Here is a 16,580-nt window from a genome sequence, read left to right as displayed (position 1 = left end):
ATTTTGTTTCATTTTGCTCATAAAAGTAGAATATTATGGCTTAATTATTAGACAAAATGCAGACATGAACTTTTAAAACAAAGGTGTGACCCTTCAATCCACATTTGTTCTGTTAAAATTTGCATACTTGGTATAAATATATTGAGTTGCAAAAAGCGATCTCTTATGCAACAGCACTATTTACTGTTTTTATGAGTGACAACATGCATGACATACCATTTACATTTAGCTTGTTTAGCTTATGCAACATCATGAACAACAGCCAAGATCGAGCTAAATAAAAGTTCTTACTTCTTGTGCAGATGACTGATCATCGAAGCCAAGTAGGGACGATGCAACATTCAAGAGTGGCGGTGATTGGGGCTGGTGTCGTTGGCCTTTCAACAGCCTTGTGCATCCAGAACAACATCCCAGGCACTCCTGTTACAGTCATTGCTGATCGTTTCATTCAAGACACACTGAGCTTTGGTGCTGCTGGCTTCTTCCGCCCAGATGAAAATATAGGACCTACACTCGGCATTACAAGGTACTGCTCTTAATGAACCTCATTAATACAAGCCCATTATATAAATCTTCATCAAATCAAACTTACACACTTGTTCATTTAGCTTTACTTTTAAGGGGAAGCTGCTTTGAATAAATGAACGAATGAACAAACTTTATTAAAGGTCCGGCAGTTTCCTCCGGGCGAGGTGGGGGGAAGAGGGGATTTAAAGGGAATTTTCTTAGGTCCGCAATCTCAACTTAATTCATTGCCCATTCTGCTGGTCGATTTGGTCATGTTCCTCTAATGACTTGAATGAGAGTTGTGTATTTTTATTCACTTTAAAGGTTGGAATGTGCAATCCTAATATCTGCCATTTAACAGATCAACATGGCATGAGCGCAGGAGAAGCAGTGATAATTCCAGCATCCTTTAAAGCTTCCGTAATGATAGTATAGGCTGTTATTGAGTGACTATGTTCAATTTATCTGCTGCATAAAAATTTCGGTGGCAGCATTGGGCAAGCCCCACTGCTCACCTCCGATGCACTAAAAATGAAGCTATGACAAGCTAGTGGGTATGTGCCAACCAGCTCCTAGCGGTTATGTGCCACAGAAATTAGGCAAGCCCCACTACTCGTCTTCGGTCCTCTAAAAAATGAAGCTGCATATAACTAGCCTAGTGGGTATGTGCCACAGGAATCGTGCAAGCTTCACTACTCACCTCCAGTATACTAAAGAATGAAGAAGCTGTCTGTAACTAGCCTGACAGGTATGTGCCACAGAAATTGGGCAAGCCCCACTACTCGCCTCCGGTTCATTAAACGTTATGAATTTGAAATTCGAAGCAGCTTCACCGACTTAACGTCACGAAGACTGGTTAAACAGCGCAAATGGTGGCAAAACTACTATAGAGCAAAGTGAAAAAATGAAATATCAATATGATGCCACCAGCTCCATGTTTAACCCTCTGCGGTCGTTTTCGGGCCCTGCCTGAGAACGCGGCTGCAGTGGTCTGTGGTTGGGCACTGCTGGACAAGTTCTTTCATGGTTGATTCATGCGAGCGTTTTCCCCGTGAAAAAGCTTTCGTGAAAAATCTTCCTGTGAAAAAGTTTTTGGGGGAAGTCAACGCACCCCACCCCCCAACTCATGCCTCTGATCATAGGCGTGCGCAGGGGGGGGGGCAAGGGGGCGAGAAGGGGGGGCGCAAAGTCAGCCCTATACATTGTAGGGGGGGCGAGAAGAGGGGCGCAAAGGCAGCCGCATACATTGACATAATAGGGAGGGGGGCGCTGCGACGAACCTTCGCCCCCCCCGAAGGGGAACCCTGCACACGCTTATGCCTCTGATCATAGGTCAGCAAACTCACTCACGACTCGACTCAGCAGACTCACTCAGACTCAGATCAAGTCGTGAGTCTGAGCCTGAGTGAGTCTGGGTGAGTAATATTTTGGTGAGTGTGAGTTGAGGGGTCCGGTCATCAGCTGTCGCATCAAGAACTGCACATAATGCTGACAGATGGTACCTCGCTTCTCCGCAGAATGACGCGTAATGTCGGGTGGGTGCTTCCAACTTCACAAAAATTATGATTTGTGGCGTAGTGGGTATGTTGCAAGTGTACTTGTATTATTACCCACAAGAGAGTTTATAACGGGCTCTAGAAATGCTCTTCAAGCTTTCGCTGTGACTGTGCTGCGCTTTCCGCACAGGCCTGGCGTTTTTTGCCAGCCTACAGTCCTAGCTACTCAACTTCAGTATTGTTGTCAGCCTGATGTTGGCTCACGTTTATATGCACGCCTATCGCACATACTACTTCAATGCACTAGCCAGGCCTGTAGCCAGGGGGGGCTCTAAGGCCCCCCACCCAAGAAAAAATTTTGGTGAAGTATATGTTTCTGCCAAAAATAATATGATGAAATAGGTGTTTTTCTTGAATAGTCAAGGTTTTCAGCAAGCGCCCCTCCCCCCCCCCAAAAAAATTCCTGGCTACAGGCCTGGCACTAGTGTTTCATAGCCAGGTCAATATTGATTGATCAAACACTTGAATTACGGAGGGCGGCAGTGGTGGGGGGGTGCTGTGACCCTCCCCCGATAGCTCTTAGACGGGCAGTTCTTGGTAAAAAAATCTCGTGTGGGTCATGTCTTGCTGTATTGCAATCATGCACTTACTGTCTTGCATTCTTACTGTATTGCAATCACTGATAACTCCTATTTGAAAGTACGAAATGAAAAGGTGGCACGTAGAGCACCAATTATGTGATATATTGGTGTCAAAGGGCATTGACACCATAGTCGAAAAAGCTGCTAACGGACCCATGAGTCGATTCACTCTGACTCATCAGACTCAGATCGAGCCGCGAGTCTGAGTGAGTTCGGGTGAGTAATATTTTGGTGAGTTTGAGTCCGAGTGAGTCCTGTTGAGAAAACTTTAGAGGTTCATTCAGTGAACTGGGAGCATGGGAAACAGACAACAAAGAACGACGAACTACACAACACGCGCTCACTAACAACTGTTGTTAATGAGCGCTCGTGTTGTGTAGTTCTTCGCGTCCTTGCTCTGTTTTCGCGCTTCCAGTTCACTGAATGAATATGTACCACTAGCCCAATTATCGATCCTTTTGAAACTTTAGGTGTGTCTGAGTCTGAATGAGCCCGGTTAAGGAAAATTTGGTGAGGCTGAGTCCAAGTGAGCCCTAAGCAGAATAAAATATTTCTTGAGTGAGTCTGAGTGAGCTCCAGTTTTTGTGCCGACCTATGCCTCTGATCAATAAATATTGAGGTAGTGTATGAACGCTAGTGCGTTGAAATATGTGCGAGTAGATGTGAGTATAAACGTGAGCCAATATAAGGCTGATAGTAATGCTTAAGACGAGTAGATAGGACCATAGTTTGGCAAAAAAAAAGTGGAGCTCACTCAGATTCACTCCAGAAATATACTTTGCGCTTAGGGCTCACTTGGACTTAGACTCACCGATATTTTCCTCAATTAGACTCACTCGGACTCACTCTCACTAAATTTTTCTCAACCAGACTCACTCGGGCTCAAGCTCACCAAAATATTACTCACCCCAACTCACTCAGACTCATGGCCTGATCTGTGTCTGAGTGAGTCGACTCATGAGTGAGTTTGTCGACCTATGCTTGAAGTGTACTCAGAAGTACCACAGGGGTTGGCCTGAGGGCCACTATTATTTCTATTTATGTCAATGACAGTGCTAACTGTGTTGAAGAAGGTATGAGAGTGCAGTATTTGCTGATGACCTGGTTGTGTACACCTTTGTGTACAGTACTGTTGATCAGAAGCCACTAAATGCTTTTTAAAAGTGCTCAATGGTGTGAAACCTGGAGTATGGAAATCAATCCAGTGAGACAAAGTGCATGACAATTAGCCAGAAGAAGTCGTTGATTACATTTAATTATAAAATAGTGGATTCTGATGTGACCCAGATGCTATATAAATATTTGAGTTTAACCATTACAAGTAAGCTAAAGTTGAATGTTTACATTGATAGCATATGTGCAAAAGCATTTAGAACACTCGGGTTTCTACAAAGAAAGTTGGCTGTGGCTCCTGTGTCCATTAAGTTAATAATTAAACTCTAGCACGGCCCGTTCTTGAATATGGCAGTATATATTGGAACCCTCATCAACTGTACCTTGCAAATAGAATGGAAAGAATCCAAAATAAGGCACTACGGTATCTACTCAAAATGTTCCGTGAGGATAGTATCAGTGCTCTTCGAAATGCAGCAGGAATTCCTATACTTGCTTGTCGGCGGTGGGTGGCAGAAGTGAAGTTCCGTTTCATGTTTTATCATGATCCTATAAGCGTAGATAATCACGAGCACTTGAAACCACCACATCGTCATTCTCATGGAAACATGTCACGACAAACACATAAGACAATACGTCACATGCTGTGACACATTAAGTTGTCATTTTTCTGGCTTCCATTGAAATATGGAATGCGTTGCCCCAGGAAATTATTGGCATGGATAGCATAGACAGATCAGTAGAAGTGGAAGATAACTTTTTCACGCAGTGGCATAATGAAGTTTTTTCTTTTCTTTTTACCTTTTCTGCTTACAAGGCTTACAAATTGTTTGTTGTGTCTGTTGTTGTCATTACTCATGTATAATTTTGTTTATTGTACACTGTATTTCTACCAACACCCTCAAACCCACTTCCTATAGTGGCCCGCATAAGGCTGACATATTTGTTAAATAAATAAATAATAAAATTTTCAGTGGTATCTGAACATCTGTGACTGAGGTGTGCTGGATATCCAGTTCACTGCAACTGATTGACCAAAAATGTGACTGCACCTTACTAGTACTGTTCCAACTGTTCTGGGTGGCTGCATGCGGAGAGACCATGGGAGATGCCTTTCAGGAGCCTTTATCATGTGAAATTTGAAAGAAAATACAGAAAATTGGCCATGTGTAATATACATTGCGTGTTCTCTGATACCGGCCCTGCTAACAGTCTTGCTCTACTTTTTATCCTTTCAGAGAGTGGTTCAGAGCAACATTCAGACATTACGAGATTCTTTTGCATGGCAATGAAGCTGAAACAGCTGGAATCAAGAGGCTTTCTGGTTATGCCTCAGTTCAAGCAACCAAGAGAAACTTGTGGTATGACCATTTAAAATGAGCAAAACTTGGAAGTTGCATAGTTTTATTCCTGACAACTAGATAAATGAAAGAGTGGGCAATGGACCAAGGGCTCGTTTTTTTTTCAGACACAACCTAATGAAACCAAAGACAGTGAAGCCGAGAAAGGTGTAGGGGACATTATTTGTAGCCTTTTGTGTGTAGTGTAGTAATCATGATATAAATCTAAAGAAATTTAAGAGGATGAAAAGACACTTGCTGCCGGTAGGGACCAAGCCTACAACCTTCGGATAAGGCCTCAAGGCTCTACCAACTGAGCTACGGCGATGGTTGTTCTCTTGTCCACTTTCATTGCGTATTTCGGTGCACATTAACCTGTGCACGCTGGCGAAAAAAGGTGTTCCACTCTTGCCATCATGGCTACGAGTGGCACTGGCTAACACTACCAGGTTGTTCTAGGCTACACTTTGTCTGTCACACTGAAAGCTGGGCATATTGAGCTAAATGCTTAGTATGCTCAGCAGGATAACAGGAGGAGAAAGAGAAGGCATTCCATGTTCCTCTTGGACCAGGCTTATCCCTGCTGTACGTGTATGTGAAGGAGGTAAGAATGGTCACTGTGGTTGAGTGCACCCAGCTTTCAGAAACACAGTCATGGTGTAGCTCCTGATCAGTACTCCAGGCTGGCTAGCACACATGCATAGGTGTACTCAGGGACCAGTATTAAAAGATGCACCATAGCTTGAAGAGATGTCTTCCCCCCCTCCTTTAACTGCAGTTGGCACTCATCACAAAAAAGAAAAAGCTTAAAGGACCTCTGACACCAATATTAAAACTCGAGATGTCTGTGTTGTTTCATTATCCTGCATATCTGGGCACTTCTGACCGATTGTTAGGGAGGAACGTCGCCTTTATATATTTTAATTTGGTGTTAAAGTAAGTGTGACTGCTCATCTGACTTGGCAGCACCTCGCAAAATGCCACTAGTATGACGTAGGTTGGGGACTCATGTGAGGTTCCACAAGTAAAGCGAGTATTGTCGACGTCACAGACAAGTTTGTGGGGTGGACACAATATCGCGACTGTCTACCCCCTCAATCTGTTGTCGGGCTACTTTCAAGGTGGTTCTAGCAGCTTACGCCAGTGGCTTTTTAAGTACCAGAGCAAGGAATGTCCTTTTATTCCTTTTTTTTCTGAGGGGGCACAGTGCTTGGCAGGCAACATGGTGTCGCATGTAGTTTGTAAGAATGCTCTTGGTGCTTCACTCCCTAACTCGTACTGCAGCACTCACGTCGTCTCATTCTTTCCCACACATGGGGCCCCAATTTAAATAGTGCACTCTCAATGTCACCAAAGCTTGAGTGCATGTGATCTTATGGCTCAACCGCGGTGGGTTGTTAATTTCTTATGATTTTAACGCGATAGCGTTAAAGAGCTCGTATTGCAGAAATTCCGCCGGCGTCGGCGCCGTTGGTTGTGAGCGAAAAATCATCACCTTGTCCGTGACCGAAAAATCGAAAAAGCTGCAAATAAAATAAATGATAAAAATGTTGGGTCCGAGTGAGAATCGAACCCAGGCCGTCTGCGTGGAAAGCAGGTGTTCTACCACACAGCCACGTCTCTGCTTGGAGCTGCACTGAAAGTAACTTTCATGCTTCCAAAAATACGCGTCCTGTAACAGGTGTCACAGTACGAGATGTAATGTCGCAGTAATGTGCGTGGTACAAGCGTGCATTGCCATCGGGAGTCACACCCTGTGAATATCATAACGACTTGATGGTTTAAACCCAGCCACCCATTACAAAAGGCACACAAATTGCTGCGCGTATTCCATTAAGACCACGTAGTGGGTGCATCGCAAATTCGAAAAAGTTTCTCGCGCATAATTGCTCCCGGTTTAAAGCATGCTACCCATTACATAAGGCACACCTGAGTGCGCGCATTCTGTTAAACACTCGTAGTGTTCGAAGGCAGGATATCGCTATCGCGTTCAACTCTTAAGGGGAAGCTTAGCGTCCCCCAATTTTAGGCAGCCGTTTTGAAGTTATGCCAAAATTGGTCATAATTAACAACACTGCCATTAATTACGCGATACATTAGAGCATTTACAATTCAGTTTCGGGATTATCAGATGCAAAGCTACTAATTAAAGCATAAAAGTCGGAAACAAAATTTTGGCTGTCATCGGTCCTTTAATAGTAGCACAAAATGCATGATTTAATTGTAGTAAGCAGTAATTTCAACATAAACTAAACTTGGCTAGAGAGTCGTACTGATATGCATTACTGCAGTAGCAACACTGTATACCTGACCTACAGCCAAGTGCTTTCCTAAGCTAGTATCTAATATAGTTGTACACACAGTCAAACAGTTTCATGAAAAGCAACAAAATGTACATTTCCATCCATAGGAAAATTGCAGTGCAAAACAACACAAGGACCGACAAAAAACACAGGACTGGGGCTCTAGGGGGTCAGGGTCTTCAATATTACTTATTATTTATTTATTAATACCTCAAATACCCAGCTTGGGGTTTTACATGAGGGATGGGCTGTTATGTAGTGACAATGATTCGATGAACAACTTGAAGGCTTGCGGATCAGAATGGAGCACAGCATCTCTAGGTAGTGCATTCCAGTCTCTTGCTGTGTTTACAAAGAGGGAGCATAGGTGCGCAGCGGTCTGTGCCGGTGGTGGGTAGACCGCTTTGGTGTGATTCGTGCGGCAGGATGGACGATGAGCAGGCAAGATTAATGAAGTGCTAGGAGAGGAATGGTAAAACTTGTGAAAAAGGCACAACCTCGATCTAAGGCGTCTTAGCTCCAAGTTATCAAAATGTGCTTCGGATTTTAGTTCTGTAACACTACTATGGAAAGAAAAATCTGAATAGATGTAGCGAGCTGCGCGGTTTTGTACTGCTTCAAGCGCTTTAGTAAGGTTAGTTTGATGTGGGTCCCAAGCAGAGCATGCATATTCTACCTTGGGCCGGACGCATATTTGATAAGCTAACAGTTTCACAGATGGGGGAGCAAGGCACAAGTGCCTTCGAAAGTATCCTAATGTGCGGTTAGTTTCGTTAATGATGCTTGTGATGTGAGAGGACCAGGAAAGATCACTGGAGATAGTGATGCCGAGGTACTTGCTACTTGCATGAATTGACAGGAAAATCGCAGCATTGCACAGGACGTACTGTGGTGAAGGGAGATTCCTTCTGCAGGTAAAAGAAACTAGCAGTGTTTTAGCAGTGTTTAGCGACATAAGCCATTTACTACACCAAGCAGTGATTTTATCCAGGTCCTCTTGAAGTGATCGGGTGTCATGATCGCTATGAACAGGATGATAAACGACACAATCATCTGTGAACAGACATATGTTAGATGAAATGTTGGCGGGAAGATCATTAATTATATTAGAGAAAGGAGTGGGCCCAAGACGTTCCTTGGGGTACTCCAGTCCGAACAGGGCTTCTGCTTGGGGTACCGTATCCAGCTTGGGGTACCGTTTTGCCATCCCACAAAAACAATGGTGGCTTCATCTGTTGTAAGAGTGACAAGAAAAGTACAGCCTGCACTGTAGTATGTATGAGCCGCCAGTAAATAACACCTTGGTACTGAAAGCAGGTGCAGGCAGGACAGCTTCGTCAAGGTATCTTAGTTTTTGTGGGGCTGCCCAAACCTTTATCTTAAATCTGTGGCAAAGAAGTTCCAAGTGCAGACAGAGCATTTTCAGGGCTCTTCATTGTCATTTCAGCTTAAATTATCAGCGTTAATGTGCTGCTTGCAAAATAATAAAATTGCGAGGTCGAATGTGCATTCCCTTTTCCCCCTTACTCTATGGGGGGTCAGGGTCTTGCTGGCGTTCCTAGTGTGTATGCCTATGTACGTATGTCAGTCGCTTTTGGCATATACTTAAAGGAACACTAAACGCAAATGTTAAGGCGATGTTGATTGCTGAAATAACGTCCCAGAAATCTCGCAGTGCTTGTTCTGTGCCAAGGAAATGCTTATTTCGAAAGAAAATCGCATTTTAGTGGTTCGCACAGCGTTAGCGCACTTCAAATACCCACTTGAAAAGGCCTCCTGACGTAGCATTTGCCTTGCCCACCGTTGCTCGCCTTTACTGCCTGGCAGCCGACGCTGCAGTTTCTGCTCTGAAGGGCACATTACAAGCCTTGCCCAAGTTGTGGTTGATTGTAATCCTCTGCACGAAAGTGCAGCAAGCACACACGCAGATTTCTTGGTTGTTTAGCACACTGACGCAGAAGCACAGTACTCAGCCACTTTGGCATGGGTTTATTTGCAGCACCCATTGGAAAGTCACGACAGTTTCTTTGCTGCAGCTGCTGTTGCTCAAGTGGCGCACACCATTCAGGCACCTGGCAACATAACAGAAACGCGGCATTTTGTCAAACTTTCCGTTAGAGAGACTTTCATTAGCGTGCAAACCACACGCAGCAGTACGTGATAATGAAATTACCACTGAGACGCAACCGTGTGAGCGGAGAGCAGCCCAGCGAAAACTGAACTTTTAAACCTCCCGTGCCGTTCTCCTTGGTGACACCAAGTTCCTTTTTCCACGAATGAAACAGAAATGCACAAACAGCATTTTATTACGTCTTGTAATGTACAGAATGTTTTTTTTATTATAAGTAGTTTGAGTACTAGTGATTAATTGTACTCGGGACTCTTGACGTCACTGGGCTCATTCCAGGATATCCCACTGGTGGCGCATATGGTGTCCTACATTTACCTGAATTTCTTAATTAGTAGAGCACTGCTGTGGATAATAGGCACCGTCCACTGACCAAAGGGAGCTGCGTTGCTCGCACTGGCCCGTCCTAAGTTCGCTGATATTGACTGTTAGGGGCACGCAAAAATAGACGCGCGCACGCGTCCGCCCCTGTAGCCCGACCACAGTCCGTCCCCTCATGAAGGGACGGAGAAGCGCGCATCGCATTCCATTTTGACTGGCCCCTTCTCAATGTTGCTTTTTTTATCCGCTAAGCTGTGCGTTCTGGCGCTGCAGTCTCACGGGAAAACTTGACTGCACGGTTCCTATACTGACGTTTTAGGCGTTCTCAAACATTCACCTTTCACTCTGACATAAACTGTTATTTGCCTTTAGTGTCCCTTTAATACCTAACCTCTGTAATGTAAATTGTGAGCCTGTTTTAAGCCCATGACACTGCACTTGATGCGCACTTCAAGCTGGTAGCATAAAAACATTACCAGACTAGTGGAATATTGCAGAATCGCAAGCTAATTTCCTGCAGAGTAGTTGCTTTTGGATGGTTGCACAGTTTCCTTCAAGAGTGGTAGTTAATTCAAAGAGCAAAATTTGTAGGAATGGGCGAATAGTAATTTGAGGTTCTAAGCAAATAGTGATTTGGTCGGATAATTTTAAACTGAATAGTTCCAATAGTATATATCACATATTATAAAGAAAAGTGAGCATTTCTGTTATGACCCAACCAACTTGCACAATATTTTAATAATTAGATCTAGAATGTCGCTTGGGCGAATGTCTCTTTTTGGTTCGAGGTGAAGTGGAAGCAACTTCGAATAGTAGCAAGATTTGAATAGCAGTAAGGTGCCAGTCATAAGCGGTAAAATACGTTATGTTTTTGAATTTGCTATACCTAGTTCATATAAGTCCGTACAACACGCTTTTAAACTGAAAAAAAAAAAAAAACGGTAATTGAGGCGTAGGTAATATGTACATTAACCTTGAAGTGCGACTTCGCGACAGTGCTGATTTCCCTTCTATAGATAGTTCCACGGCATAGCCGGCGCATGCTGCATTGAAACCACCTTTCCAGTAGGTTACATGCGGTCACAATAAACGTCTATTTGTTCATTGCGAATGCTTCGAAGTTCGGAAAATTTAAATTTGTGTCGACGCTCGAATATTCGCCATGCCCAGTTTATATTAATTTGCCTACATGTACAGGCTGTTTCATCACTTAGGGGAAAACTCGTAGCACGTTTCATGCCTCCTGATTTTCCCCTAAGTGTGGAACATCCTGTACACGCCCATAATGTGCCTTCATTTCCTCAAACTTAAGCTTGGTACCATATTTGCTTCACCCAAGGCAGTGGAGAACATGTATATAAAGCTTTGAGCATTCCTCAAGGTAAAGTTCTCCAGAGGCCATAATTAATGCACATACTCTAAGCGTTTCTGCACATCATGTACTGCATGCTCCCCATTTATCTCAATCGTAAACTTGTCACGACATTAGTTTGCCCAGGGTTTGGGGCAAGGATTATGTGTTTCATATAGCACTGTGAACAAGAAGAAAATGAGCGTTTATAATTCCTGAAGTGTATAATTAACTAGTAAACTGCGAACTTCGCCAGTGTGTCCTCCAGAACATCCCTTCATTCCCTCCAAATGTTAACTTAGTTGTTCATTGACTTTGTCAAGTACTTTAGGCAAACATATATAATACTTCGTACGATAATTTGGAGCACACGTTTAAATAATTTTCTCAAAAGCTTATTAAGTTATTATAACGCATGCACTACTATGTCCACATATGCCTCATCTATTCCCTAGAAATTAAAACTCACTGTGATGTGTCAAACATTCTACACACATCCATAGTATTTAATAATTTTCCCAAAGTTCAAATCACCTCTAGACTGCCCACACATCCATTTCTTTAAAATTTGAACTCAGCGCCTAGTTTAATTCTCTTGAGATATGGGAAAACTTATCGTCTATAACGTTTAACGAGTGCTTGCGTAAGTCATTTCCTCAAAATCCTACAACTAATGTTTTCTTGTATTCCAATTAAAATTAAATGATCCATTCCTTGGAATTAAAACTTCTCCCATGTTTGTTACTCCCATTGCGGCAAGAAACATGCATATGGCTGTTTAATTGCTTCTAGTTGCTCCAACAGCTTTACTGTAAAAAAAATCTATTATTAACAACTTGCTCTGCATCAAAAGATTGCTGCCTTGTACAGTGACTATAGAGCTGGTAGCTTCCTACAAAATATCAAGACACAAGGTTTCTGTCAAAGTACTCCATTTATTCCTGTCCAAAGCTTTTGAAGCACTGCTTGTTCACTGTAACATCGTTCACCGTGTGACGACCGCATATCATCCACAAACCATTGGCCTAACCAAAAGATTTAATCGCACTCTCGGTGATATGCTGACGATGTACACTGCATCAGACAGACCAACCGGGACACTGTCCTTCCATTCGTGACATATGCATACAACACTGCTACGCAAGCGACCACAGGATTCTCACCGCTCTTTCTTTATACGGATGCGAGCCATCGCATGCTGGGCACCATGCTTCCTTACACACCTGACGCATGTGAGTACTGTCCAATTTCTGACATTGCCAGGAACGCAGAAGATTGTCGACAGTTGGCCCGTTCATTTACGACAGAAGACCAAGGTCGCCAGAAGCGTAGGCACAATGACAACCGACCTCTTGCTGCTTTCAAGACGGGTGCCCTCGTCTGGCTTTGGCTCCCCGAATACTCCAGGATTTTCCTCCAAGTTACTGGCCCGATATCACGGCCCCAGTGTCAATAGTAGCATGGGACATGAGCTTGCGTTTGCATGGATTTTGGCTGCTTGACGCCCCCGCTCTTCAACGCCCTACTCTCGACGTCTCTCGGCTTTCCCTGAAGATGTGTCACTAAACCACGTCACACTCAGTTTATTTTGTTACAACATGTAAGCAGATGGAGCTGGAAGGAAACTGAAATCAGTGCTATATCGTGTGTGTGCATGTGTGTGTGTGTGTGTATGTGTGTGACTAAAAGTGCTTGTCACAATGTCACGTACCAATCATTGAGTCATTGCCATTCTCCCCTTCTGCTCTTTAGAGTCTCTGTCTCTGCTACATATCAATCTTATGGAGTACATCTAAACTAGAGGTCATCCAATCATTCCCTCTTACACCTTATGAAGTGCTGGTCATACAGAGCATCACTTTACTGTGGGTAGAGTGCCATGGTTATTCCTTCCCTTCATGGGCATAGCCAGGATTTTATTTTGGGAGGGGTCCAACACCCCTATTATAGTGCATGTGTGTGTTTGTATGTGCACAGTAATATACATGCACGCAAACTGCAGAAGTTTAGAAGGGAAGGTGAACACCACCTCTAGACGTGCCTATGTTTCCTGATAACATTATCATGCTCATTGTAAAAGTATGCTTGTAGTATATGTTCTGAAGACAGTGAGCTAAATGAGGCTGCTGCTGCATGCTACTGCTGCTGCTGCAGCAGCAACTGTAGTCTAAGAGGTATCTCGAGCTTGGCTCTGTTGTCAGTTGTTTTTGTTGCTGGTCATCAGTTGTCTTGTGCTCATGCTCATACTATCTAGCTGCGGCAATGCTTTTCAATTAATGTTCACAGTTGTTAGTAGCGCCTCGTCCTGTCTGTCTAAATTCTTTGCCCGTTTATTGCGCTTCACTTTTTTACCAAGTAGTCTGAGAGAGTCACCATTATTGCCCTTGATTCAGATAGTGGCACTACATTTGATTGCTTCAATGGGAGCAGGTAAATATGGCTTGCCCAGACATTGTTGTTAAACATTTATGAGGCATATCAGTTATTAGTTGGGCTCATTTGTTTATGGTGGTTTCATAAGCTTCCTGCTACACATTGGAACATTGCCGTATCTTTCCTTTTTCGTATGAGAAATTGATATTTTAGGGGATGGTGATGACTTGGCTAAGCATGTGTGTTAATTGTGTTCTGTGCTCAACAGTTATATGGAACTAGCTATTGAGTAATTGAATATGCAAGTTAACAGTAACAAGAATTTCGCATACACAAACAAGTTTGTAACAAAGCTTGACTACCTGTACCACTTCTTCCGTTACTACGTGACAGAAGAGAGAGACCGTGCATAGATTTGTGACGTGAAGCTGTCCATTTGTTTTCAGGCAAATCGATGCATGCATATACAATAAATAAGAATGGCTGTTTATAGAATGAGGACAGAAAAGATAGGGAATGATTAAATGCACTAAACGTGTTACACTTTTTCTTCTCCTTGCAGAATGGAACAATGAAAGAGCTCTGTGTTGGGCTCAGACCAGTTGATGAGCAAGAACTCAGGAACTTTCCACCGAAATACAAGTAATACGCTCAGCTCTGTTACAAGAATTGTGATTGGATCTCAAGGAATGGAATTAAGAAAAAAAAATAAGGCATTATCACCAATTTCTGTTGCTTTTTTGCAATAGCAACTATATGAACGCTCCATGCAAACTTGCGGTGTGATGCTTTGTGCCAGCACGCACACACACTCATACACAAGCACCAGAAATGTGCTTTGCTGTAGCACTGGCACATGTTCCAGCCCAGCATGTGCTCAACATCATTTCAGAAACAAAATTTGGTTAAAAGAAATTATCCTTGCCATGGGAAACTGTTAAACCTCCAACTACAATGCCTGAATTTCAGTTATCCTAGCACCTCATGGCACTACACAACACTAGATTAATTCCTACTGATCCAAGCGATAACACAACTGTTCTGTTGCATGAATGAACGACACTTGGCACTCATTTGAGTCCATGAAAAGCAGTTGAATTAACATGTTCATTGGGCTGATTAGCACATCTTCTTAAACAGCACTAGACAGGACACAGAAAGGAACACAGGACAGAGTTCTGAATGTAGAGATGGAGAGTGCTTGGACACAAATTAGAGCCTAATGTACAAGAAATGAACATTAACACTTTGTTCATTTGGATTCGTTGGTAAATGTTTTAAAAAGCAGAACTTAACTATGTCACACAGGACGCTGAAAATGACCATAGGACACTGCACTCCTGTGGTTATTTCTGTGCCTGTACCAGACACTCCCTGGGTGACACATTTCAGATATGAAAACAACACAAGTTTGAAATGTTAAAGGTCAAATGTGGCTCAATATGTTTCTTGTAATAGTTATCATCCTGACTAAAAGCATATAGTGGTTCTGCTACAATGCCAGCATGCATGCTGCATTATGAGGAATGCCGTTACTACAAAAACTGTCGTTTTATGAAGTTGCCCTTTGGCAAAACGCACCTTCACTGAATTCCACAGCTTAACGTTACAGATGTTTCATTGCCTGAAAGCTTTAAGATATTTTTCTGCTAATAAGTTTCACCCATTAGCACTATTTATAAAGAACACTTTATAAAACGCTGAAAAGATAAGCAAACAAATATGCTCCTCCATCTCCTCGAGGCGACTTATATAAAAATATTCTGAATAATTCAAATGTTGGCAAAACCCTTGCTTAAAGACCAGACAGAGTAAAAGTGTTGAAACTTTATGCAATGTACAATTTGTGAAAAATATTAATATACATGAAGCTTACATATAGCCTGAAATTTTGGCTTTCATGCAGTAATTGATTTAAATGGAGTATTAAACTGAGCAGAAATATTGCTTTTTAGAGAATGAAGACCCCGTAAATTCTTATCATTGAGTGTATGCATAAAAAAGCAGAAGTTCAGGGGAAGATGGAAGCTTGACGAGATATGCTTGCCATATGTGGTAAGCTTCATTGAAAGGCATATGATAGACATGAGGCTCATATACAGTTCACATGTGGTTGCCATATGTTGTAGTTAGGGTTAAGGAGTGCCTGGGCATATAGGTGCATTCGTTGTCATTTGTGTTCACAACATCATATTAATTTTCATCAACAGTATACTGGTGCTCTTACAGGTATGGAATATTCTACAACAGCATTCTAGCAGACCCTAGAAAGTACTTGAAATGGCTTACTGACAAGTAAGTAGATTTCTGTTCGTACTAAATACTCAGAATTTTCTATCAAGTGTTGCTTTGCAGGATATTATGCAATGGTGGGCACATAAGAACCAAAGTGTCAAGGACCTGCAAGACCTTAGGGATTTTAGTGTTGTGGTCAACTGCAGTGGTCTCAGAGCCAAGGAACTTGCAGAGGATCCACTGCTGACTCCTGTCAGAGGACAGGTTATTAAGGTAATGGTTGTGAACAGCTCACAAGTATGCTTTCTCGTACAGGAGGCCTTTTCAATATCCCCTGCTTGAAACTGTGAGAGAATAAGCGTTTGTACATTGTAAACCTTGATCTGGGTCTCCTAGAAGGAAAACTGTTTCATGTAATCAAGGACAAAAAATTAGGTTTTATCAATGACAAAAAAAAGTAGGTTTTTAAGATGGAAGATGAGTGCAAGTAGTACTTCCAAATAGATAAACTTGTTTTCAGAATAATTAGTGCAGCTATCAAAATGAATTCAAAGCTGTTTTTTTTCCACGCAGGTATTGCTCCCTGGGTGACTCAGTTTTATTATGCTGATGGCTGCTACATCCTTCCAGGGTAGGCATTGAACTTAATGATTGACACACCATCTGTGCAGAGAGAGTGCAAAGTGTGTGAGAAGGACAGTGTATTTGCACCAACTGATTTTGACCCTCTTTGCATATTGAAGCTGCGCATTGTGCAGGCACAAGAATTTTC

The 16,580-nt window shown here is 42.7% G+C and overlaps 1 pseudogene; it reads left to right on the top strand.

The window, feature by feature from the left end:
* The first annotated feature begins 299 nt into the window (after positions 1–299).
* Positions 300–16,580, top strand: part of LOC119377481 (D-aspartate oxidase-like) — a 28,122-nt pseudogene continuing 11,841 nt past the window's right edge.

The sequence above is a fragment of the Rhipicephalus sanguineus genome, unplaced genomic scaffold (assembly GCF_013339695.2).
Source record: "Rhipicephalus sanguineus isolate Rsan-2018 unplaced genomic scaffold, BIME_Rsan_1.4 Seq479, whole genome shotgun sequence".
NCBI classification, from domain to species: Eukaryota; Metazoa; Arthropoda; class Arachnida; order Ixodida; family Ixodidae; genus Rhipicephalus; species Rhipicephalus sanguineus.
This window is presented reverse-complemented; position numbering and strand designations above follow the sequence as displayed.